This window comes from Ictidomys tridecemlineatus, chromosome 8 (genome assembly GCF_052094955.1).
Source record: "Ictidomys tridecemlineatus isolate mIctTri1 chromosome 8, mIctTri1.hap1, whole genome shotgun sequence".
NCBI lineage: Eukaryota > Metazoa > Chordata > Mammalia > Rodentia > Sciuridae > Ictidomys > Ictidomys tridecemlineatus.
Genome location: NC_135484.1, coordinates 61,944,076 through 61,971,424, shown reverse-complemented (window position 1 = coordinate 61,971,424; position 27,349 = coordinate 61,944,076). Strand labels below are relative to the sequence as shown.

The following is a 27,349-nucleotide window of genomic DNA, read 5'->3' as shown; positions in this document are numbered from 1 at the left end:
GCAATTATCTCAAGGGATATGAGCAGGAGCAAGAGGCAGATGTTCCCTTCTTAGTTTAGACACTTCTGTTTTGTTTGAGTTTGTTACTATAAGCATATGTTACTTTGATCATAATAAATACCAATCAAAAATTTTAAAAACTTCTCATGTTAAGACACTACTTTTAGTCAGCTATGAAGATTTATTTCCACAGACACTCATTCATTTAATCAACAAGTTTTATTGAAGTACTGGGGATGCGCTGGGGAACAATATAAACATAAATTCCTGCCCTTTTCGAATTCACATTCTAGTTTATTCCAATTATATAATATTTCTGTTTCCCTAAAAATATTCTGATAAGCATGATTCAGAGATTCTGAAGTCCTCCTTACTTTTATGTGGGCTCTAGCTTGTTTGCGTGCACGCCGTCCCACACATTCATCCATTTATTAATTATTTGTTATATTATATTGCAATATAAAGAGCAAGATAGAAAACATCTTGCCTTTAATTTCTAGTGTCTTAGGCAGTGCTGGTTTCAGCTCTTGTCTTTAGTTTCTAACACCTTAGGTGGCACTGAGTCTCTGAACCTGTTTCCCAGCAGTAGAAATGGGAACTTATCCTGACTGCACTGCAGGCTTGGTGTAAGTATGAATAAGGTAAAGTGGAAAAAATTCTGCAAAAGCTGTAATAAGATCCATGGTAGTCTATTCATTAGGTTGATTATTAACCATAACATAACCATAAATATGATCTGGATAATGGACTGTTTGGGACTTACAGAGGCAGCCAATAGCCAATCTTATTTTCTTTCTGATTTTTAAACTTGCCTTTTAATTTCTTTTTATTTAATCATTTTGTTTTTCATTTTATTAGGGTTTTTCATGACCACAAATTGAAGTACATTATATGCAATTGTGTAATCTGAAGAGTTTTTTAAAATTTAAGTGTATGCAGCAGAATTTTGAAAACTGTGATTGTTAGAGGCACTTTTTACTTTAAAATGAAAGGTTTGATCCATATGGGGTAATCAACTCATTTTATTTTAAAACAAAATCCCATGTCACAGGAAGCCCATCAGTTCTGGAAGACCAGAATGGTTGGTTACACTAGATGCAGAAATTATTAAGAGCTTTCCAAAAAAAATATAACTGAGGTGGTGGAGTTTTGGAAAGGAATAACAGTAATTTCTCTTGAAAGTTTAGAGAAAATTCAATCTATTGGAAAAACATTTGTGAATGACACAGATAACAGAATAAAAACCATGTCCATTCCTTGTATTATGTCTCATAATAAGAAATTTTCAAATTCTGGTAGAATCATATCAAAATTTACAGGAGCTACTTTGTAAGGGCTGGATAAATGTGTAAATTTTTTAACAACACAATTAATACTTAAATTAATAGGTTATACCGTATTTGACTTTTTAAATCCATGATTTATAGTAGTAGTAACAATAAAAATTGAGGGGGGGGGTAGAGATGAGTGAGGATAAGGAGAATGCCAGCTAATAAATTAGCTAATAACAAGCTAGTAAATTACAATGCATAGTTATAAACGACATCTTGTGACATCTGGAAAACTTTGAAAGGGACTTGCTATGAGAGAATATTATTATACTAATGTTAAATTCCTTAGATATAAATACAGCTGTGCATTGCATGTTCAGTCAAAAAATAACTATGTATATGACAGTGGCCCCATGAGGTTACATTGCCTAGTGACATCATAGCTGACATAGTCTGTGCACGTACACTTTATGATATTACTTTAATGATGAAATTGCATAACAATGCATTTCTCAGAACATATCCCCATTGTTAAGTGACATGCCTTGTAATGGTATTGTAGTTCTACAAAACAATGTGCTTGTTCTTGGGAAATACATGCTAAGCACTGGAGTGATGTTATGATGTCTGCAGCTTCCAGCTGGTGTCTCTCTCTTTCTGTCCTTGTCTCACATACCCTCCATCGTGTACACTCTTTATATATTAAATGAGTAGACGTGGCAAAACAACATTGCATTCATTTAGGTGAAGGGTTACTCAGGTGTTTACTGTTCTTTCAAATTTTCTACAGGTTTGGGATTTTTAAAAAATTAATTAATTAATTAAATTAGGTATATATGGCAGCAGAATGCATTTTGATTCATTGTACACAATTGCAGAACAACTTTATATTTCTATGGTTGTACCTGATGCAGTGTAACACCATATGTGCACCCATACATGTACCTAGGGTAATAATGTTCATATCATTCTACCATCTTTCCTGCCCCCATGCACCCTCCCTACCTTCTCTCCCCTTTGCCCAATCAAAGTTCCTTCATTTTTTAAATTGCCACATAGATATTATTATTTTTTAAATATATGACAGTAAAATGCATTACAGTTCTTATTACACATATAGAGCACAATTTTTCATATCTTTGTATATAGAGTATGTTCACGCCAATTCATGCCTTTTTACAGGTATTTTGGTGTGTTTTATTTGCATTACAATTCTTATTACACATATATACCACAATTTTTCATATCTGTTTATATATAAAGTATGTTGACACCCAATTCAAGTCTTCATACATATACTTTGGATAATGATGTCCATCACATTCCACTGTCCTTGCTAATCCTCTGCCTCCTCCCTTCCCTTCCCGCCCCTCTTCCCTATCTAAAATTCATCTATTCCTCTCATGCTCTCCTTCCCTACCCCACTATGAGTTAGCCTCCTTATATCAGAGAAAATATTTGGCATTTGTTTTGGGGGGGATTGGCTAACTTCACTTAGAATTGTGTTCTCCAATGCCATCCATTTACCTGCAAATGCCATGATTTTATTCTCTTTTATTGCTGAGTAAAATTCCATTGTGTATATATAAAAAAAATGACAGCAGAATGCATTACAATTCTTATTACACATATACCACAATTTTTCATATCTCTGTATATAAAATATGTTGACACCCAATTCATATCTTCATACATGTACTTTGGATAATGATTTCTATCACATTCCATCATCCTTGCTAATCCCCTGCCCCCTCCCATTCCCTCCCATCCTTCTTCCCTAACTAGAATTCATCTATTCCTCCCATGCTCCCCCTCCCTACCCCATTATGAGTCAGCCTCCTTATATCAGAGAAAACATTCAGCATTTGGTTTTTTGGGATTGGCTAACTTCACTTAGCATTATCTTCTCCAATGCCATCCATTTACCTGCAAATGCCATGATTTTATTCTCTTTTATTGCTGAGTAAAGTTCCATTGTGTATATATGCCACATTTTTTTTATCCATTCATCCACCAAAAGGCAAAGTTCCTTCATTTTTCCCATACCCCCCCCAACCCTCGTTATGGATCAGCATCCACTTATTAGAGAGAACATTCGGCCTTTAGTGTTTTGGAATTGGCTTACTTGGCTTAACATGATATTCTCCAACTCCATCCATTTACCTGCAAATGCCATAATTTTATTCTCTTTTAATCATTGTGTATATATATCACTGTTTCTTTATCCATTCATCTATTAAAGGACATCTAGTTTGAAGGGTTACTCAGGTGTTCACTGTACTGCTCTTTGAACTTTTCTGTTTGGGATTTTTCAAAATATAAAACTGAGAAAAGAAAATGAGTGATAAAGAGTTTATGATAAATTTTGTGCTTTTAAATAAATTATTTTATTTTAAAGTGAAAATTCTCACATAATAATCTAAATAAATAAAGAATATGTGGTAGTTATACATTATGGAGCTTTAGTCATCCATAAAAAAGAATGAAATTATGTCATTTGAAAGGAAAATGGATAGAACTGGAGATTAACTGGAGATTTAGCGAATTAAGACAGACTAAAAAAGTCAAAGGTCATATGTTTCTCTCAGACATAGAAGCTAGATAGGAAAAAAAAAAGAAAAGAAAAGTTATCTCATGAAAATAGAAGGGAGACCCTGAGGGAAAAGGAAAGGTATCAGGAGGAGGGAGCAGGAGAAGGAAGGGGAAGGTTCTGGGGAGCAACACAGATCTATGTTATATGCACGTACCAATGTGGCTGAAATCTGAAAATCACTGAAATCCACTATTCTCTATGATCAATATGCACCAATAAGGAAATTTTTTAAATAATCTAAGTGTATCTTGAAGGCAGAAGTTCAAAGAGCCTAGATCTGCAAGAATAACAGTTTGGAACAGATGGAGTCTATAGGATGAGCAGATAGCTCAATAGGATACAGTTAAGATGGAGTGGTAAGACTGGAGCTCAGGAGCACTGGGTTGCAAATTAGCCATGGGACTTTGTGCAAAATGCTGACTCTATCACTTTTTATGGATCCTCAAATTGGCTGTCTGTAATTGGCATGTCATTTACTTAAGAATATATCATAAAAGGGATAAAACAAAGAATTGGGGGAAAATCAAGAGTAATATATTTAAGAACAAAGAAGAGTTAACAATCTTAGATTATAATTTTCCGAAACAGGAATTTTCTTGGAAGAACAAATGTCATACAGACATGATTGGCTAACATAGCTGTTCATGCTGCTGGTAAATATCATAATAAATATGGCATGGCAGTAGATCTGACTCAGTGCATGGGTTTGGGGAAACAGAATAAGCACACCCAGTGAGAAACCTCATTGACATTCACTCCACATACCCAATACAGATTCTTAAAGGTGAACTTTACTTAAAAGCTTACAAAATGTCTATAAGTCAAAATTTATTCAAAGGAATTCCACAACATTTCCTATATTAAGTAAATAATGCCACTAGCTATATCATGCTCATGCCTTATATCAGTGCAATATTTCATATTACAGCTTTAGTTTAAAGGAAAATAAAGCACACACTCTGGCATTTATAGGGTGCCAGATTTTATACCAGGCATCTCATTGTTACTGTATTTAATCTTCACAAATGTGAGTGGTGACTATTATTTACTTCATTTTTAGTCAAGAAATAGAAAGTGAAATAAGACTTGATAGTCATCAAAACTAATTATACCAGAGATGACTGTACTAAGAAACACAGTATGAAAGAAAGAAGGGAAGAAAGAAAGAAACATCTCACTGACCAAGAGGTGTAATTATATTATAGGCAAAAAAAAAAATCTGTGTGGTTCACTAGAACTAGAATTTCCTCCTACAGAGGTTGCAGGCTTCCTCCCTGAGGCTTTGCCAAGCAGGCCAGCGTCCCAGCTGTCGAGAGCAGGGGAGGCACAGCAAAGGCCAAGGGGCAACATGGGAAGCAGTGATCAGGATCAAGGTTCTCTGAATTGAAAGTCAGAGCCTTGTGGCTCTCCTTGAGACTCTCCCACCTATTAGCTGGGGGCACCCAGAGAATGGCAGGTGACCTCCCTGAATCTGTTTCCTCATTCTTAGGCCTTGGGCCCTTAAGGACCCTTCTGTTCTAAATGCTTTCAGCACCTTTTAAGCTTGGTCACATTTGTCCATTAATGAGCCCTGGATAGTTCGTTTTTACTTTCATAATTTTTATAATAATTATACATTGTAAGTATAAGTAGGTAAAGGTAAAAAAAAAATACTTTACCAATTATTTTTTCTGGAGGGTAATTTGAAACTCCAGTCCTAAGAGAAAGAGATAGGGTTAGCACTATCCAGCTGTCAGTGAGCCACAAGTGGGAAGCAGTGATTTGGGAAGAGCTACATGAAGCTTTTGAAATCAAGGCCTGAACCTCCTCCACTCAAATATCCGCTCTACACATTCACATCCTCCTTCTCCAAAGGCCTTTCACAATACTAGGAAAGGAACAAGGAAAGTACAAACTCTTTAGGGCAAAGAATACAGAGAGGAATTATCTGCATGCATATGTGGGAATTGAAAGCAGAACAGGGGACATCCTTGAAATGTGAGCTGATCTGCAGAGCAAACCCCAGGAGGCTCAGGGATTGGAGGTGGGGTGAAGAAATGTCAGTTGAACACCTCTGCGTATACAAAATAGTTGAGGCCTGGGTTCCCTTTCACACCCCACACAGCTTAAGCTATATGGCAATGAACTTGAGAAATAGAAATACGTGGGATCCAGGAAATAGGGGCTTGGACTCCAAGGCACATTGCAGAAATGTTCCAGTAGGAAAGCTGTAGAGTAGATTTGAGGCTATCAATCCCATTAGAGGAGGAAGAAAAATGGTCCATGAGAAAGGTTTTCAGAAGAAAAGAGGGAAATCCCCTAATGGGCTCTGCAAGGTGCCTGAGACCCTGTTCTGCATGGCCAAGGGGAAGGACTGGGCAGCATAATTGATCTGTTCTTTTCCATTCTCACTGAATATCTTGTTTGAAGGGGAGAGGAAATGGGAGAGATCTAGACTGGGTGAAAGGAGTGGGGTATCAGGGAGACAAGTATATTAAGTTACTGTGTTAATCCACTGATTAAAATTATAGAAAAAGTAAAAGGAAGAAGAAAAAATTTTACCTGACTTCTGAGCTTTAGAGGAAAAAGAAAAAAAAAACACATCTAGTTGTACATCAGATCTAAAGGCACATATTGTATGAATGATTCCATTTATATGAAATGTTCAGAATAGCCAAATCTCTAGGGTTAGAGTGAGGATTAGTGTTTGCCCAGGGCTGGAGTGGGCAGAAGGGAAGTATGGCAATCGATCATTAATGAGTTCTAAGTTTCTTTTTGGGGTGATTAAAATGTTCTAAAATTAGAGTAGGGTGATGGGGCAAAACTCTGTAAATATGCTAAAAAATATTAAATGATTCATTTTAACCAGAGGAACTTTGTATTTATCAACCTGGATCTCTAAAAAAATAATAATAAGGATAGAGAAACAGGAAATTTTATAAGTAAAATAAATGGAGGATACACAAATATTCATAGCAACATTATTTGTAATTGCCAAAAGATGAAAACAGCACAAATGTACATCAGCTGATGAATGGATACCTATGTATATCCATGTGGTAGAATATTACTTAGCAATAAAAAGGAATACAGTACTGATGCATGCTACAACCTGGATAAACTTTTAAAAAAATATTGTGCTAAGTCAAAGTAGCCAAAGTTCTCTATTGGTCCAGGACTCTCAGCATATAGAAATTACAGTGCTGATTCCTAAACTGACTCGTCCTAATGGGGGATTAACTGTGAAATAGGACTATTTCCTATATTTTTCTATATTCAAGATTTGAGGATGATGTGTTCTCTTTCCGGTTATAAATAGAAGTGCTGCTGTGGTACAAGGGACACAATCATACAGGTTCCCCAAGGAAGAGAGTAAATTTTATCCTTGTCATCAGGCATCTTCAGGATAATGTGGCTGGTGGCTGATGGACCATACTTGGTCCTGCTGTTTTGTTTAGGATCGGGAAGTTGAGGCTTAGGAATCCTGAATGGTTTACCCAAGGTCACAAAGTGAAGCAGAGGCAGAACTCAGTGGAACAACTCTCAAGACTTAATGTGTCCAAGCACAACTATTCTCCCTGAGCCCCTAAGTTTGGGCACCATAAAATGTACATGTGTTCCCAGACTAAAAATCAGCTGATGCTCAGCATATTTTGCTCACTGCCTGCGTGTCTTTTATATGTAGTGAAATATTTTTCTGTATCCTCTCTTTCAATATCTGAAACAAAATATTTATATAAAATTGAACCAGTCCTAAATCTTTTTATGTATCTGCTCCATAACTTCCCTTAATTACTTTTCAACCACCATGTCACATAAAACCAGATTTAGGTAAATTAGACAATTGTGTAGTGAATTCCACACTCCCGAAAAGTTATTAGGTAATCATCTTTAAGCAATGCTTTGGTTTAGAAAGGCACAACAGATCAATTCCCTTGGTTCCAAGTACCTGCCTAATACATTACTGTATTGATATCTCACAAAGGATTGGACAAACTATGATTTATCATACTCTTTTAAAACTGCTATATACATTTTTGTCTATAAAATGTTATTTATTCTGAATCATGAAGGAATATCAGCTCTATAGATATAGATATGTCAGCAATATAGATATGGATATGCCCCCTTTTTTAGATATAGATATGGGCACAGGTGCAAATATAGACATCACAGCTTTCTCCATACAATCCCCACTTAACGGAGGATGAACCAAGGCAGAGGAAGGTGATGCATGAGCACACGCTGACTCCACCTGAGACACCTCTGATTACTTTCCTCTGTTCCCTCCACGCAGCCAACATTTGCATGCTGTGTATTTTGGGCAGCTTTGAGGGTGATGCAGAAAAAATGCTGCACAGACTAAGTGTTTTGAAATGTTCTGTATCAGCAACACATGTACATCTATAATCTTAAGAGCAACAACTCAATTTCAGATCATAACTCTGAGCATCTGCAGCCATAACTACTCTTTTTTTTTCTATGTTGACAGGTGGTTGATTAAGGAGGAGGAATGTACTTTTAAGTTTGCTATCATGAATATATATATATATATATATATATATCACCCTCTCCAATCCTTCAGCACCTCGCGATTCTTCCTGGTCCTTTTCCTTCTGAGCAGTTCAATTAGCTGGAAATCTCACTCTGATGGACTGAAGCAGCTTGAGTGAACGCCCGAGCGCTCAGCCAATTAGGCTCATTTGAAGTTGCAGAATTGCCTTCTTTGGTGTTAAAACCCCATGTCAAACACCGGGTCTAAGATCATTTGTGCTCCAAAATGAGATTGACAGAGCAGCTGCAACAGGGGGCATGCCTGCTGGACGACTTAATTGTGGAGCCTGAAGGGCCATCATGAACCGGCGTGCGGAGGCTGCCTCACCACTGCTGCATTACAAATGCTCTTTATTAACAGCGATCTGTAATCAATGGGCTCAGGCTTTTTGCCAGAGCCCCCAAATCAGACAGGCGGGCCCGTGCGTCAGGGTGGGCGGAGCCACAGGCCCAGCTATCGAGCTGGGTAGAGAAAGCCATGTTGTCCCTGCCTGACTCTTGGGTGCTCTGCTAAATCAGAAAGGGCCCCTGGTAATCATTCCAGGGGCGCCCTTTTCTCAATACTGGTTGAATATTCATTAGTCTGGGTGAGCGCAGCTCACTGTACATACAATTACATGTTATTGACGTGAATGAAATGAATTGCCTTAGTTTCAACAAAGGAAAATATTTTAAATCGGTTCAGCATTATGTGTAAGGGTAAATTTTTATCAGAAATACACAGGCTTAGGAATATAAGCCCATAGGTGGATACTTGGTTAAAGGCACGCAATTCAGTAGGTGTTAGGAGATAGCAGGAATTAGGAGGGCTTCGGTTAAATAGACAATAATTAGGCTAATTTCAGAAATTTTAAAATCTATTATTTAGAAATAATCTGTAGATTTCAATACAGATTTCCTTTCCTTTAAAAAGAAATCATTACATGACATTCTTTAGGATATAGTATAATGGTGAAAACCTCTAGACTGGGCTTCAGGGACATATGAGCTAGACGGAATTCTATTGCCAGCGATCTGTAGCCTTGGGCAAATCACTTAACCCCTGTGGCCTGCCCAGCCTTATCCATAATATGTGAGGGACAGACAAGTTATAACAGTCCATGAAGTTCATTTTCTATCTACTTTCTCTTAAGTGTGTTTAGTGTTATTTCTTTCACTCTGTACTGTGAGAAAGCCATTTATTCCACAGTAAAGAATAGGAATTTCTTAAGAAAGGAAGAGTACAAATGGGTCAATCAAAACACTTTGCCTCAGCTCCCTTGCCCCTTTCTCAAAGAAATACCATTTGTAGATATTCTTTCCACCAAGTCTTGTTATAAGCATCATGGAAGATAGAACTTTGCCAAGAGCTCAAAGTCTAACAGAGGGTAACAGATCAATAGATAAATAATTTATCAGTCCTTGTCTGAGGTTGCTTTTCAGTTCACTAACAAATCCAATTGTATCCTATCCAGGGCAGATGCAAAAGTTCTGTAAATTACACAAATGGAGGGGACTGCCATATTCATAGACCAGCAGGTAAATAGATAACTATTTCTTACCAAATCCCTTAGTCTAAACAGAACAAAATTTAACTACCACATTGCAACCTAGTGAGCCGTGGAGCTGTCCCAGTGTAAAGCTTGAGAGAGGAATAATAAAATAATAATAATTACAATCACAGTGCTTAAATGTCCCAAGTACTTACATATGAATTAAATCTGGAAGCTTTAAAAACTCAATCCTTACAATAACCGTTTGTCAATATTCTTTTTTTTAACATACTTTTTAAAAAAATATTTTCCTTTCAGTTGTAGATGGATGCAATTCTCTCTGTTTTCTTTCTTTCTTTCTTTCTCTCTCTCTCTCTCTCTCTCTCTCTCTCTCTCTCTCTCTCTCTCTCTCTCTCTCTCTCTTTCTTTCTTTCTTTCATGCTGAGAATCAAACCAAAAGCCTCACATGTGCAAGTTAGGCACTCCACCACTGAGCTACAGCCCCAGCCCATCAATATTATTCTTTATCCTCATTTCACAGTTGAAGAAACTGAGGCACAGATACGAATCTGCCCAAGAACTGCTTTGAGTCTTAGACCTAGTAAGCAGGAGAGGCAGGATTCAAATGCAGGTAGTCTGGTGCCAGAGACTCAACATATACAGTTTACTGCACTTAATTTTCATGTTTTAGATTTCCTACCTCAAATGGCTGGGATATCCAGGGGCTTACAACTTGTTCTGTTATGATTTTCATTGCTGGCCAATTTAATATTCAGTAGCATTTCAAACTAGTTGCATACTAAATCCTGACTGTTATATACAATTGTGTACTAGGATCTGACCTTTCTCCCTTCTGCCAATCTCCTTCACTCTCTCCCCATCCCTCCAACCCATTCCTTTGCAGGACTCCCAAGGTCAGTAATGGCACTAGAATCTACTGGCACCAGAACTCAAAACTTAATCAAGATGTTTCCGTCCCATCATTTCTCCAAGCAAGAGGGAGAATGAAACATTGAAATTTAGCATGTGGCTGTCCTGCTTAAAATTCAATGTTCTCTCCTACAGGATTAAATCTTAGGTCCTTGCAAAGCATTCATGATTTTGCATGTTTTGGTCCCAGCCTCAACCACAGTTTCATCTCACATCAAACTGTGGCTCTGGCCACAGTGACTTTCATTCCCAGAACGCCGCCCTTGTTCCTAGCTCTGCCTCGCTATCTAGCCTGCCATTCATTTCTTCTCCTGTCCACTGACCAATGCTCCTGGGTCCTTCAGGTCTCTTCTCATCATCAGCCTTTCCAGGCTCTGCAGAGCCAGTCTCCCTTCTTCCCCAGGCCAGTCAGTTGTTCTGCTGCCATTTGTACATGCTCCTGATGTAGAAGCTATGATATTATAAGGCAATTTATCTTTCTTTACTAACGTGATATGTACTGTGTTTTTGTCCTCAACATAATTCAGTCCCTTTTAAGTGCTCTTACTTAACACTCAAGAATTGGCATTACTCAGCCTTAAAGAATGACTTTATAATACCTGCCAGCAAATGGATGGACTTGTAGATTATTGTGGTAAGTGAAGTAAGCTAGTCCCAAAAAACCAAAGGTCAAATGTTTTCTCTGATATGTGGAAGCCAACCCAAAAGGGGAGAGGGTGTGTGGGGAAGAATAGAAATGTAGTAGATTAGACAATAGGGAATGCATGGAAAAGAGGAGGAATAAGCAAAGGAAAGACAATGGAATGAATATGACATAATTTTCCATGTACGTATATAAAAACAACAAAGTGAATCCCACCACCATGCACATCTGTGAGAATGGGACTATAACTAGAATAAGATATTTTCCATGCTTGTATAATTATATCACAATGGATTCTGCTGACATGTGTAACTAAAAATAAACAATAAACAAAAAAATTTAAAAAGAATTGGCATTTCCAGTACTTTAAATTGTGATTAACGCCTTCATTTCCAATGTGTATTAGGGCTATAAATAATACAGATGGCAATGCTCTGTCAACTATAGAAGCACTATAATAAAATAATATATTATTACTGCTCCCTACATTAATTATTTTGCAGCTTTTCCACACAATACTTGGATAAGACACTTATGGTTTTATTCCCAAATATTCAGGATAAAAAATTGGAGTCCTACAGAAAACCAGTTGTGTGGAATATTTTTCTACTCAAACTAAATTTTCTGCAGGAAATTTATATTTAGCATAGTTTCTAAAAACAGGCAATGTAAACTAGAACATTTTGATTTAACAGTATATTTCAGTTCATTGATTCCTTAGAAGTTCCCAAAATTGATATTGATTTTTCTCGTCCCACAAGGCATCTATATTAAGTGCTAAAATGTGAAGGTTTGCTAAGGAATGAAGGTAACTATACTTCTTTGGAAATACTTTCAGGGTGTGATCACCGAAATGAACAAATTTGTTTTGCGATATATATATGCAACAATTTTTAAGTGTCATATTCTGATTTCACTCACTGGTGTCAACAGCTGTGTCCTCTGTAACCTTGCATTAGCAGGAACATTTTGATTAGATAGATAGCTGTCATCTTTCTAAAACTTTCTAGAACTTTGGTCTTTCCAAAGACACATCTTGGCTGATCAGATAGCTATTTTTCAAGCTCTAATATCTATTATTTAAAATAGTTGAATGATTGCTGTCCTTAAATAATGTCACAGTAATAAAAGAATTAGCATTGACACTTGACACTGTTCATGCTAATATTTTACGCTCTGGATTTTTCCACAGTATGAAATCAAGTTGCACATCCTGAAAGAAATGAATATGCCATATTGCCATGCACAGTAGATCAAACTAATGTAGTAAAAATCCTAAATGGAAACCTTCTAAGGAATTTTAAATACACAAGCTACATCTGCAAGATATTTAACTATTGTGCTTTCACTAAAAATTAATGAGATTTAAATGCAGCTTGAAAGATAGAACAACCAAAGTTTAAAGTGCATGCTAAATTTGTATCCTGCGTTAGTCCCTCGGGACTTTACACAGCCTGCTCTGGACAAAATATTTTAAGTTCAGAACAATGGTGGGTGGGAATAGAGATTCTAACTTCACTCTTCTATTTGTTCATGATAACAACACATTTCTATATGCCTTTTAATCAATGTATTAATATCTTGGCTTATTTGTAGAGCATACAAAAAAAGGGAAATTAGCACAACTACAATATGCTACTCTATTCTCACATGGATGATTCACACATGGAATTTGTCAGATTTAAGAGCGCACTGGCAAGATAACTGTAATTGGCAAACTAATGATTACTTCAGTCCAACACATGACCACTCAGGTCAAGAAATTCTGCTGCTGTGGTTTTATTCCATATGGCCACCAAAAGAACACTTTGATACATTCCCTCAGACTCCTGGAAATTAAAAGAACAATTTCTAAATGTGCACACTAACCTATATTTGTATTTATTTTTAGAAATGAGCATCAAATGTTAATTATTCCCCTTGCTACACAGCATAGCATTTTCTTTATTCTCAGAAACAGCGACTCAAAACTGAAGTCATTGTTTTTTTGTTTTTTGGGGTTTTTTTTTTTTTTTGAGAATTCCTATAATTGCAACCAAACACTGGAAGAACACATGGGCTCATCAACAAAGCTACAAAAATATTCAGCTGCACTATTATTTCTTTGCCAGCTTGTGTTTAATAATTTAATTCAATTCCAGTAGCACAGCACACATAACAACACCTATTTTTTGAACCAGTAAACTGTGTGTCCGTGATATGAAAGTCATAATGGAGTATGAGTTTGCATGCTGAGGTGTCATTTCCATAAAACAGCGTTTTCACTAGGGGCACACGATGAGAAATCAGTCTTCAGATCTGATATTGAACAGTCATCAGCTATTAATTCATTATAATGCTATTTTTCTATCTAGGCAATTTATGATTTGTCAGAAATACAGAGAAGTGGTTTATATTGTCTTAAAGACTGTTAAACAGGAGCACTAGAATTTAAAAGCTACTAAGATACCAAATAAAGACCATTTTCCAGCAAAGCACCCTTTGAAATGTTCACAGGCACAAGTCTTTTCATGTTGAGGTTTTTAAGACAATGAAACCAAAGTGAAAATGAAGTGCATATATTTTTTTTAAATTTGTGTTTGGGCCCATATCTATGTAATATGAAAATACTATATAAAGTGAAAAAGTCCATATTTTTTCATTTATTTATTAAATTTATTTATTAATTTATTATCTGGATCGTACATATAATAAACATATAGTAAACCATGTAATAATAACTAAAAAATCCTTTCAAATCTCCCTTGAGAAATAGGCAAGAATGTTTGTTTTTAACAACCATATGTAATTCCAGCATCTGAATGAAATCCTTCCATAATGATGACTTCAGTTCTACCAACCAGAAAGACCCCCGCCCTGTGCCCTGCCACATCTGCCCCATGCCTGCTGTTTTCACAGTCTTTAACTCACTGTTTTTTCTATTGTTAATATTTCCAGAATTTTGAAGGCTGGTCTCCATTGCTGTCCCTATCTCTCAACCTTACCAAGGCAACATGGCAAACATATCCATACTGGAGAGGCATTTGGGAAAGAACTGTGGAGGTTAAGATTAGATGTGACTGCTCTCCCAGAAGGTTCAAATGTATGCCGTGACATTTGCTGCTAAGCAGTAGTATCTTTTAAAGCCACTAGTGGCTGCTCATTGTTTGTTTGTTTTAATTATTCACATACACTTCACATCTGAATATATCACCACTTATTTGCCAGAACAATATAATGAATCAAGGCTTTTAAAAATGTTAAGTTTGTGCAGGGGAGAACTACCGTTTGTTGAGATGGTAATTGTTTCAACTTTGATGTCCCTGGCTCTGCACATCTGTTTCAGCTCTCCTACCAGACACACTCACAAATTTATCATCTCTGCATATGTTCCTGGGTTAGGACTGCCTTAGTGGCAGAGTAAAATAGTAAATTCCACTGCTGTAATACGTTTGTTGAGCAGAAAAATAACTGGCTTTATAGCTAGGCTTTGTTATGACTCTTTCTCAAAATATGCTGTACTGGTTATTTGAGAAAATATTCTTGGATTTGTCCATACGATGCAGTATGCATTACTGACCAGTTCATAGTTACAGAACAATGAGGTGCAGCAATATTTTGTGATCTGATCTTGTGACCCACAACAGCCCAGGTACTTCCTTAATCACATAGTCAATTGTGTTGTTGCCAAGAAGATTTTTGATTACTTTTTACCTGAAAGACTTGGTCCTTTTTGCTATCGAATATTGCTTCCCTAAAATAATAGATTCAAACCTGAACTGTATTAATTACTAGTTTTCTGTAGCTTAGGGAGCATGCAATCTTCTCATTTGTAAAATGGACACAATACCAATCCCTCAAAACTTTATTGAGAAATAAGGGAACACCTATTGTAATAGTATTTTGGTATGTTTTATAAAATACATTAATGTTGACATGCATGACCCAAGGCTCATTTGGTATTTATTGTGATTTGTACAATTTGAAAAGTAATAATCTAATCATAGTAGAGATGAATTCATGCCACAATAAACCATGTTTTAAAAATGCTTTTGTGTATTTTAGAAAACAGGAAGGCTTTCACCATATCTTATATAATCAAACTAGCTCTTAAATCTCAAACACTGGACATTGCCATCTCTGGGCCAGACACCGTAGGTGAGGATGATAGTGACACTAAGATGTTACTAAATGTTCCATGTAAATCCTATTAAAGCAAATTATATCAGACGAGCTGTCTGTTGAATAAATTACAACCACACTGGGCTCTTAAAATATTTAGATCTTTGAGATTTTAATTTTAAAAAAACTGGATGTCTGTCCTATGGAGTATAAATTTGCATGCTGAAGGTTTATTTCATAAAGTAGCATTTTTCACAAGGAACAATGAAAAATAAGAATCTTTTTTGCTGATAATAATAAAAATGAAAGGGAAGTATAAGATAAAAATTGCCAATTCCCAATTCTAGTGCCCAGAGTTCACCACTAATATCATGCTTATTTTTCTGGATACTTGCTTCATTTTTAAGGCTTTTAAATATGTACTTATAAGGCATTTTTATAATTTTACAAAAATTGAGTAGTTTTTGTTCTTATGTTTCATTCACCATAATGTATATAACTTTTTATATTGGCATCTGCTGATAGATCTACATTGTTTAAATAACTGGATCATAGTGTATCCAATCTGCTGACAGACATGTGTATTGTTTTGATATTTTGCTATTACAGAATACTATTGTATCCATGCAGAAACATCTTACAGGGCAACATTCTGTGTGATGGATTTCTAAAAACTAAAATTGCATATCAAAGACTATATATATTTTTATTGTTACAGATACTGTTGAATTGCAATGTAAAATATTTATATCAATTTGTATTCCTTGAAGCAATGTATGACCACCTGTTTGTCCAAATACTAGCCAGTAGTTAGTCTTATCAAACTTTAAACTTTATTTATTAGATATATGAAATAAAAATTGTGTTATTATCATTCAAATTTGCATAATACCTATTGAGATTAAATATCTTTTCCATTGTTTGCAATTGATTTGTTCTTATTCAATAATCTGCCACTCAACTTTCCCCTTATCTGAGTGACTTAATTTTTTTATTGATTACTAGTAGCTCTTAGTTTATTATTTCTGTTGATTCTCTCAGATATATAATAGATAATAGACAGATGATAGATGCATAAAAAGCAGCATAGATACATAGAAAGGTTTATGATAGATACAGAAAAAGAGATATTTCTCATGGTTATTTCTTAAAAGTATATTTATTAGAGACTTCCCAATGCAGAAATTTTTGATTATTAGGTAATCAAAGCATCCAGTCTTTTATGATCTCTAGGTGTCATTTGTCACTGATATAAAAATATTCTACTCAGCATTTTCTTTTATTATTTGTTTGTTTGTTTGTTTATTTTAATTAGGTATATATGACATCGGATGCATTTTGATTCATTGTACACAATTGCAACACAACTTTTCATTTCTCTGGTTGTACACAATGTAGCATCGCACCATGTGTGCAGTCATACATGTACTTAGGGGAATGATATCTGTCTCCTTCCACCATCTTTCCTGACCCCATACCCCCTTCCCTCCCCACCTTCCCCTTTCTGATAGCCTCAGGAGATATTTTTTACCCTTCTGTTCTTTAACTGATTTGTTAAGTATTTCACTAAATACATAAATACACAATCTCATCAAGTCAGCACAATATGGAATTTATTTTTTGTAAATAAAATATTTGTAAATAATTCACTAGCTCCATGTCACATGATGTCTTAAATGAGATAATGTAGTTGAAAGTGCCTTATAAATGGCAAAGAAGAGGCTTTTTCCGCTACTAAGAATACTAGTAAAATATGCTGTATGACTGCGAATGTTGACATTTGAGGTTCTGCTGTGAAGAGAGATTTTTAGAGTGATTTGGGATGTCTTTATAATGTGTGCTATGCTACTACCACAGAGAGCCACTTTCAGTGCATAAATAATATTTAATCCTATTGTATGTAAATATGACTTTAATCTTCCATGTTCTCGTAATCACATCTCAGTGAAAACCATGCTGAACCTGACTCTTTGCAATTTATATTTTCAAAGTGTGACCACGCTTTAGATAACTTTAGAAGAAAGCCAGTTTTCATTTATTGATTTAAATCAAAGTCAAGAGTTTTATTAAGAAGTCCTTTGGTGCCAACTTAATGGAAAACTCTCCCACTAAGACTGATTTTTACAGTCAATTTACTTTGTTTTTGCTTTAATATTGTAACCTGAAATACTCAAAACAGAATTGGAGAATGAAAATTGGCAGTATTTACTGTTCTTTTCATTGAAAAACAATCATATGTATCTCCCAGGCATGAACACATAATAGATGATTCAGGGAGCCCAGGGACACCACCCAATCTCTCTCTCTTCAAAGGTACTTTCTGTCTAGTAGGACAAACATACCTGCACAGATTCCACAAGGAAGCGGGGGGGGGGGAGTATTTTATGTGCAGGAGCATGAAAAGTAGCCAGTGCAGGTTCCAACCTGTAACTGTGTGAAGATTTTTTTTAATCAGTTTATTTTTATCACTATGACCAATAGACCTGACATAATAGAACAACATAAAGGAGGAAATTTTTAATTGGTGCTTATGGTTTCTAAAGTCTCAGCCCATAGATGGTCGACCCCATTGCTCTGGCTCAAATGAGGCAAAATACCATGTGAAGGGTGTGGAGGAAGAAAGCAGCTCAGTACATAGCAATCAGGAAGCAGAGAGAGCTCTACTCACCAGGGCCAAAATATAAACCCTGAAGTCACAACCCTAGTAACCTCCAGCCACACCCTACCTGCCTACAGTTACCACCCAGCTAATCCTTATCAGTGAACTCATCCACTGATCAGGTTACACATGCCATAATCTAATCATTTCACCTCTGAACAGTCTTGCATTGTCTCACACATGAACTTTTAAGGACACCTCATATGTAAATCATAATTTTTGAAAAATTTCTTATCAGTGCCTGGCAGCTTCCCAGCAAACTATGAACCACATTGTGGTTTGTTTCACATACACCATGTTTTGTTTTGTTTTTATAATTTTGATTTAGTTGTCAATGATCCAAAATTCAGAGATGTTGCACTAAAATAAATTAAAATTTCAGTCATATCCAGATAAAAATTGGAATATCTGGCAACATTGAGTTGCCATAACAGCTTAATAACAAATCAGCTGCTGCTACGTGTTGGGATTCCCTCTTAAATGAAGCATATACCCTCTGTAGTTTGTCCATTCCCTATTATTTTACCTTCTCCTTTCATTTCTGTCACCTGCTAGCTCCCTATAGGGATTTATGAGTGCAACTCTTAGGGTACAAGTGAGGTTTATACTGGAAGTTATGACCTGGAACAAAGAAAAAAATTACCTATGCTGTGGTGTAATATATATATTCAAATATACAAATTAAATAGAACAGAACATTGAAATTATCTTGATAGATGTCTCTGTTATTGCTTAGCAGAACTCAAAATATAAATTTCTGGAGGGAAAAGCAACCACATAGGAGCATATAAAACAGCACATCCAGAATGAGGCACCTTCTCACCAAAGGAAGCACCTTTGTCAATTAGAACATTTTATGAGACTAGGATGTGAGGAAGGATTTTGCCTGAGTCTTAGACTATAGCCTGTAATCCCAGTTCCTGTGCAGAGGGGAAAAAAGTGAACAGTGACACAGTCATACCAGGGCCTCAGTCTGTTTCATGGGGCTCTGAGGCTGGCATGGCTTTTTAGCATTTTACTGCCCTGAGACAAAGGCACTTGGTCTTTACAACACCTCATTTCTCCAGTCACCAAATAGACTCTCTCTAGGTATGACCTCAGTTAAAGGACTATCTTCCTAATGGCAATTCCTGGAGAGTAACTTAATGGAAAGTTGTGAGCTACAGTGTGTCCTGAAGGGGGATCTTCAGGACACACTGTAGCACCAACTCTGGACATCTTTTGGGGAGACCGTCCCTGGTCACTTTAACTAAACTTTAGCAATCGTCACTCTTTGATATTTTATGTTTCCTCACTCTTCCATTTTTTCCTCCTTATCTATTATCACTACCTAACGTGCTGTGTACTTTTCTTATTTATCTTATTTATGGCATCTCTTCTACTAGGACATCAAGTCCTTGAGGAAATGAATTTCTGCCTGTTTTCTTCTTTGATATACAACCAGTGACTGCCTTGCAAAGCGCAGAAAGAATGAATGAATGCCTCCTCTGACCTTGATCGTGGAACCTACAGAATTTGGCTTGGAGAACTTCTATCACAGTTTTTTAAAAACTGGCCATATTGCTTCCATCTGAGAAAGAATTCTCAGTTGGGTTAATCCTGGAAACTTCTAGCAATTGAGAACTCTTCCTTCATGCTAAAGTCAGGGGCTCTGGAGAGAATCTCCTTACTCTGAAGGAAAGCTATGTCCATGAAGAATAAACGCATCATAGGTTCTCTCAGTTTAAAGGCAGATCATATTTAATTGCCAAATAACTAGAAATGAGAAGGTTCATAAACCACATAGACAGAAGTGATTATAAGTGGCTTCATTATTTCAACATGCTGAATGTGTCCTTAGTAATTTATTCTCCTAACAAAAGCAATAACATCAAAAGGGGAAGGCACATGAAATCCAAATAATACATTTGAAGTCACCATATCTTATATATAGAAAGAAATACCTTCTTGGAAATCAGATCGGATCTTTCAATAATGCAGACACAAGAAATCTGAGGAGGTGGAGTGCACTGGCAGGTGTCTTCACAGCTGTACAGCTAAAATCTGTGTCACATGTTGCCTGCAAGTGTTAGATAGGATTACATCTTGGGTCAATTGTTAGTGATGCTTCAACTTTATTTTCCAGATTTGTGACAGTCTGTACAGAAACACATATATTCTCATGTTTTTATCCATGTTGTACCATCCAAATTTTTAAACAATTTATTTACCTTTTTAGTTCTTTCTTCTCCTACTCCCCTTTCCAAGATCCATGCTCTTCAGATGTGAGTAGCCTGATTGGCATGAAAGAATGGAAACCACTTGAGGAATTTTCTCTCTACCATCTCAGATAAATAAACACCGTTTCTCCTTTGTTGCATATCATAATTTTTTTAAATGTATAAACATCTTGGGATCCATATCTGTATCCAATGTTGGGAGCTATCAGCATTCATAATAAACCTCTTCTTTAACAAACACATTTTCTTCATTAAACAAAACTGATTTTTTATTTTAGCAGGTCTAATAAATGCAGAACTTAATATCATCTTTTATAATATTCTGAATCATATCTAATATTTTAGGCATTGAGGAATTTGGAAATACAAAGAATGAAAAATAGATTTTGAGCCCTCTTACCCACTTCATCAGCACAAGAAAATAAGAAAGTATTGATTTTGTTTTCCTTATCATATTCTAATAGCATTGTTGCTATATTTTTCAAATATATTTTATTGTAGATGGACATAATATCTTTATTTTATTTATTTATTTTTCTGTGGTCCTGAGTATCAAACCCAGTGCCTCATGGGTGCAAGGCAAGTGGTCTACCACTGAGCCCCAACCTCAGCTCCATTGTTGCTATATTTTAAGACTATAACCAATAAATTATTTGATTTAATTCATGGTTGACCTTTATTTCTTTCCCTCTTTCTCTTATCATCAAAAGTAACTGAATTTTTTTTAAGTACAAAGAGATTAGAGAAGTCAACTATTAATCTATAAATGACCATTCATAGTTGAATGAAGACATTTGAATCTTTCAAAAGAATGATTAGAGAGCTAAAAGAAGTTATTGATAAGGCCCACGCAAAAGAAGAGACGAGAGCAAGCATTTTGTGAATAATGAGGTGCGCTGAAACAAGACATCCAGGTAGTGACTGGATTTTAATTAAGTAACTGGTGACCTTCCATACTGTTCCTCTATAAATTCCACATTCAATTAGCACAGGTTATTTCTTGAAACTTCATTACCTAGTACATCCAGTGACTGAATGAGTTTTACTGATTCTTCAAATGTTCAGTCCTGAGAGATGCAACTATACAGTTTCTAAGGTCTAGTAGGTTTGAGAAATGCTTCATGCCAAGTAAGGTGATCGTCTACATAAACCACAATGATGATCCACAACTCATAATTCATTCTTTTTAGGGGAGGTGATTCAATATTTTGTTTGAAAATTCTCAAAATAAAAGCACAAGAAAAAATGAAAAAGAAGAAACTCACTGGTAAATATCCAATAAAGGATACAAGGTATGGAGTTTGATACTCTCTACTCACTCAATAACACATGCACAGGCACATATTCATGCATACACATTGCAGCAACTACCTCATCCTGGCTCACTGGCAATTCTTGTCAGTTTGGACTCTTGAGTCTTCAAAACATATCTTCATTAAGTAACTTCCCCTCTCTGCAGAGCCACTTTATCCTTAGAACACCATAACTAGAAAAAACAACCAATGATATATTCTTTTCCTGGTAAGATCATTAGCATATTATTTCCAAACTACAAGAATCAGCTACATGTTGAATCAGTCAATGAAACTGATGAGCACTAAGACCAAAGATCCTTCTTCGTTGCTGTTGGTGAGATGGCTGACATTTTATCACATGGCAGGTGAAGATGCATAAAGACAGTTCCCTTCCATTAGGGACCTCTGTGTATCCTTTGTAGCTTCTCACCCTCACATTTCAGGTAGTCATCCCAAGAAAGAGGATGCCAGGAGGTGGGAGGAGAGTTCATTTCTAGATTATTTTTAATGCCCATGAAGTTCCTCACCTCTGGAATGGCTCTCTTCCCATTCAGCTCCAGAGTTATAGGTGTGTAGAAGTCTTTGGACCATTCAAACAGAAGCAGGAGCAGAAATAGGAAGCACTTGCCCCAGATCTCCAGGATCACTGATATATAGAAGTAATAATAAAAATTAATGTATATATTTTTGCCTTAGGAAAAAAAAGTATGACATTCAATCTACCTGCTTTTTAAATTAAGAAGAACAAGTGAACTGAAGATTTATTCAACAAGTAAAACAAATATTTTTTTAAAAGGATTCTCAGGCAGCTTTTCTGTCCAGTTTGGGTCAAAGAATGAAAGGAGTGGGAATGATGGAGAAGAAAAAAGTCAGAGGGGGAAGATGCTGCCTAAGAAGAAAGGTGGGGTGCAGATCAAACAAGAAAGACCAAGGGAAAGGGAAAGTCAGAAAAAGCAAAAACAGTTGCTAGAGGAGAGAGAAAGAGAAAGTTTCAGTAGGTTGTGAAGTATAAATCATAGCTGTAGTTCACCAGGACTGTAGATTTCAGGACTTTATGATCATGCATTTAGTAACTTATTCACTGAACATTAGACCCTCTTCTGGTGTGAGGAATGTGCTAGGGAACTAAACAAAGCACCTGTCTTAGAGAGGATAAACAAGAAAATATAAGCTAGACATATTTTGTCTAAAAAAATGTTAAATTACAGAAAAGACTACCTTACATTGTGTGGTCAGGAAAATCTCTGTGGAGGTGAAATTTAAATTGTGATCTATTTATTTGTCCAAACCCATTAAACATAACAGCATCAAGAGTGAACTCTGATGTAAACTATGCATTTGGAGTAATAACAGTGTGTCCACGTAGGTTCATCAGTTGTAACAAAGGCAGCACGCTTGTGGGAGATGTTGAGAATGAGGAGGCCATGCATGTGAGGGAAGGGGGAGGGAATATATGGGAAATCTCTGTACCTTCCTCTTAATTTTACTATGAACCTAAAACTGCTCTAAAATATTTTTTTATTTTAGAGCAGTTTTCAAAAACTGCTCTAATTTTTTTAAATCAATAATAAAACCAGAATGGTAGGCAGAATCTAGTTTGAAATCATGCAAGAGTCAGGGCACCGGGTCTGTTAGAAGATGATCACAGTAGCCCAGACTGGAGTCCAAAGTGGCTTGAGCTAGAGTAGCAGTAGACAGCATGATACACCTTGAAAGAGTCAATTCTCTTGGTAATGGACTCAATACGAAGGATAAGAGAAAGAGAGTAATAAAAGATGTTTAATGGGATTTGGGGTTGAAGACTAGGTGGCTGATTAGACCACTTACTGAGCTGTAGAAACATAGAAGAGTACAGGTTTTATGTTTTAGGTTTTGTTTGCATATAGTATTGGGGTAGAAAATCAGGCTTCTTGAACATGTTGAGTCTGCAATGTCTATTAGACATCTAGTGAAGGTGTTGAGGAGATAAACATACACTCTTAAGTTGTTATTTAAATTCTTAATCATAAGCGTTGCCATCTCTACATATTTCTGCTATCCAGATACTTTAAACTCAGGGGGAAAAAAAGAGGAAAACTTGTGGAAAAGAGTCTCTCCACAATCAAATCAATAATCAAAACCATTCTAGCCAACGGTCCAGATTAAATCAAATATAGAGTCAAACCAATCACTGAGTCATAAGGTCCCTTTTCCCAACAGAAAGGAAACACATTCTCTATCTGGAAAGTTGAAATAGGGAGATTCTAGTCATACCCCTAATATCTTATCCATAAATACAAATCCCACCAGGAAAAGAGGCTATCTTAGTTTGGATAAATTAAGTCAGTGGGAATACTCTTTTTGTGGATGAACATGTTCTGTATTCCCACTAGGATTTGAACACTAATTACAAGTTACAAAACCTACAGATTTCAAGTGTATTTGTGATTGTACTTATGCTAATATATAAAAATGATACACTCTTCTGGTTAACTATTATATAAATATAAAACATTAGAATTTTGGGCACAAATCTCAAAACACATTTTTTATTTTTGTGAAAGTGTTATCCATGTATCATTCACTGAACATTTCATGTCAGTAGTATCTGATCTCCAAAAAGGTCAATTATATGTGTGGTTCACAGATACAGTCTGAGCCGAGTGCTCAATATCTAACTTAAGGTAGAATATTCTCTTACTACTTATATCATCTTAGCTATCAAAACTAAAGACAGTAACAAACATTAATATGGTGGTAGCAGGTAAGACAGGTCTGTTTCATTTCTGTGGTAGAAACACTCTTCCATGAGATTGTATTTGAAATATGACAGGGCAGGGGTGGTGGTGGTGGTGTTAACTATTTTATTACAAAGAATCTCACAGAAATGAAAATAGTTTCTTCAAAAGGAAACTAGACTACCAACCTCCACTGCGAATTGGGGGAAACCAGAGGGTGATGTGAATTCTGGGCTCACTTGAGGCTAGTGGGAAGGTATGAGAACAGAAGCAATCTAAAAGATGCTGCTATTACCTTAATGGCCTGAAAAGAACGGGGGTCCCTGAACAGTCAGCCACCCCTTCTAGAACACATGGTAAGTGCACCGTCCCAAAGCTTTAAAGCAGGTCATTGACATTCCCAGATTTTGCTTTTTGGCTGCATCCCTCCCACCCAAACCTAGATGTTCAAAACTGAGACTTAGGGAGGATGGAGGAAGGCAGCTTCTGGAAGAGTTCCCCAGGATGGCTCCCTGGGATCAGGAACCTGGTTCCCAGCTAGATCCTGGTACATTCATACTTAATATATTTTTATGTAAATACACAGAGAAATAGAAAATACAAATCTGAGGGGTTGAAGGAGAAAGATAGGGAACTTTGCAAGAAGCCTGGGCTGGAGAGGTCTGTTGGGGCCAACTGGACCTCCTCTTTAACCCCTTTGGCTTCTGGCTTCTCCTTGACTTTTTCCTGTTCTGTGATTTCTTTCTTCTATTCTGGGTCTTTGCCATTTTTACCCACTACATTTTGAAGTTGGAAGAGTTCTTATGGCCACCCTCTCCCTCTTCATCCTAGCTGGACAACTCTGCCTCAGAGGCCATTCATTTCCAGAGGAACAGATTGAGAGGCACTTGTCAGAGTCTTCATCATTCTCATCGCCAGTCTCCTCTGGGATGGTATTCTCAGGAATCACCTGCATTTGGATCCCAGTGCATGGGTCAGCATCCTTAGCTTCTCCAAAAGCAGCTCTTTGGTCTTTTCTGGGAACTCTATAGTATTCTGGTTAGTGTGTATTGGAAGGATTGATGTAAAGCTTGAAATCTGGCTCTAAGTATTCAAGGAAGTCATTGTATGAAAGTTCATTAGGGATCTCTGTGTCCAGCACTGGGCAACCTTCTGAATGGTGTAATCTAGCATCAGCATAGGTAGGTTGAAGCTCTTGACAAATGTCCCACATAATGGTCATATCGAAGCAACCTAACTGATCCCCAGACAACAAGTCTTAGCTACATTGTAAGAAGACCACAGTAGACTGAGCCACTTGAAAATGGCATCAGAGAACTCATCATCAAGCTCATCTTCAAGTGGGTAGTTAACAGCATAATACTTTGCCAGTCCCAATGTCCCAGAGGTCCCCAGTTCTTGGAAAATACTTTCCGTATTATAAGAGGACACACTCATGATCCAGTCAGTGGTATAGAAGGCTTCTTCCATGCCATAACTGTGGTGAATATCAATGTCAATACACAGAATACTCTGATGATATTTAAGCAGTTCCACAATGACCAAAACAACATCATTGACATAACAGAAACCAGATGCCCCGGACTTCTTTGCATGGAACAGGCCCCCAAACCAATTCACAAACGTCCATCTGCTGCTTATTAAGTTTAGCAGCACTTGCCTCAAAGCCCAAGTAGACAACTGACTGAACTCAAACAGGCCGTCAATATTACACAGTCCTCACCAGTATTAAATCTCTGCATCTGCTTGCTTACTCAGACATGTTACCTGTGCAGAAAGAGCAAAAAAAAAAATTAATGTAGTACTTGTTCGTCTCCTCAGCATTGACTTTGTAAGGGTATATCATAATAGTAACAGACATTTCTCTTTGTGCCCTGAGTCTGCACCATCTTGTTTGTTCATCCTGTCTCGGCCATCAGTTGTTGTGCCTTCCCTCTTGAAATAATCTTTCAATGCTTAAAAAATATCCAAAATTTCCTTCCCCTCCACACTTCCATTTCATTGATAAGTTCCATAATTAGAACAAATATGATGTCTGGCAACCTAATTGCATTATTTTAAAATCCAGATTTAGAAAAGAAACAGGCAATTTTGGGCCACCTACAAGCATATAGTCAAAAATAATTACCTTAAATACAAGAAAAGCAAGGTTAATTATAATCATAGAGTGTAAAAATAATGAATTCAAAAAATTTATTTCATTGTATCTTAGTCTGTTTTCTATTGCTATAACAGCATACCTAAGACTGGCTCATTTATGAAAGAAAGATCTATTTCGCACATGGTTCTGGAAGCTGGAAGTTCAAGAGTCCATGGTCACACCCGGCAAGGACTTCATGTGCATGAAAACATGGCAGAAATGTGGAAGGGTAATCAGGTATGTGCAGAAGAGACAAAATACAAGGGCAGTTTTGATTTGTAAAACCCTCTCTCTTGGTAATTAATCCTCTCCCTCAAGAAATGCATTAATCTCTCTCCAAGGTCCCAACTCCCAATACTGCCACAATGGCAATCAAATTTCAACATGACTCTCAGAGAGAACAAATCATATACAAACAATAACACACTGCCTTTAAATAAGCATTACATTCATATGATTTTCTTACAATAAAGAAGTGTGTGTGTGTGTGTATGTGTGTGTGTGTGAGAGAGAGAGAGAGAGAGAGAGAGAGAGAAAGAGAGAGAGAGATTTTGGAAACATCTTCGCATAAAGAAAGAATTTTTTAAAAATGGTATTTCCAGAATTCTGAGTGAAAGAAATGCAATATTTCAGGTTGGAACTCAGTCTTCAAATATACCTATATGTATTCTGACAAGCTTTCTATATGTATATTGTATGTATGTACATGTTTTGAATACCCATAAATGTAAAACTCGAGTCAAGGAGATACTGGAGCTAAGGTGGGGGGGGGGAGT

The 27,349-nt window shown here is 36.5% G+C and overlaps 1 pseudogene; it reads right to left on the bottom strand.

The window, feature by feature from the left end:
• The window catches only part of LOC101963749 (histone deacetylase 1 pseudogene), a 75,159-nt pseudogene extending 48,964 nt beyond the window's left edge, over positions 1 to 26,195 (bottom strand).
• Positions 26,196 to 27,349: the final 1,154 nt, after the last annotated feature.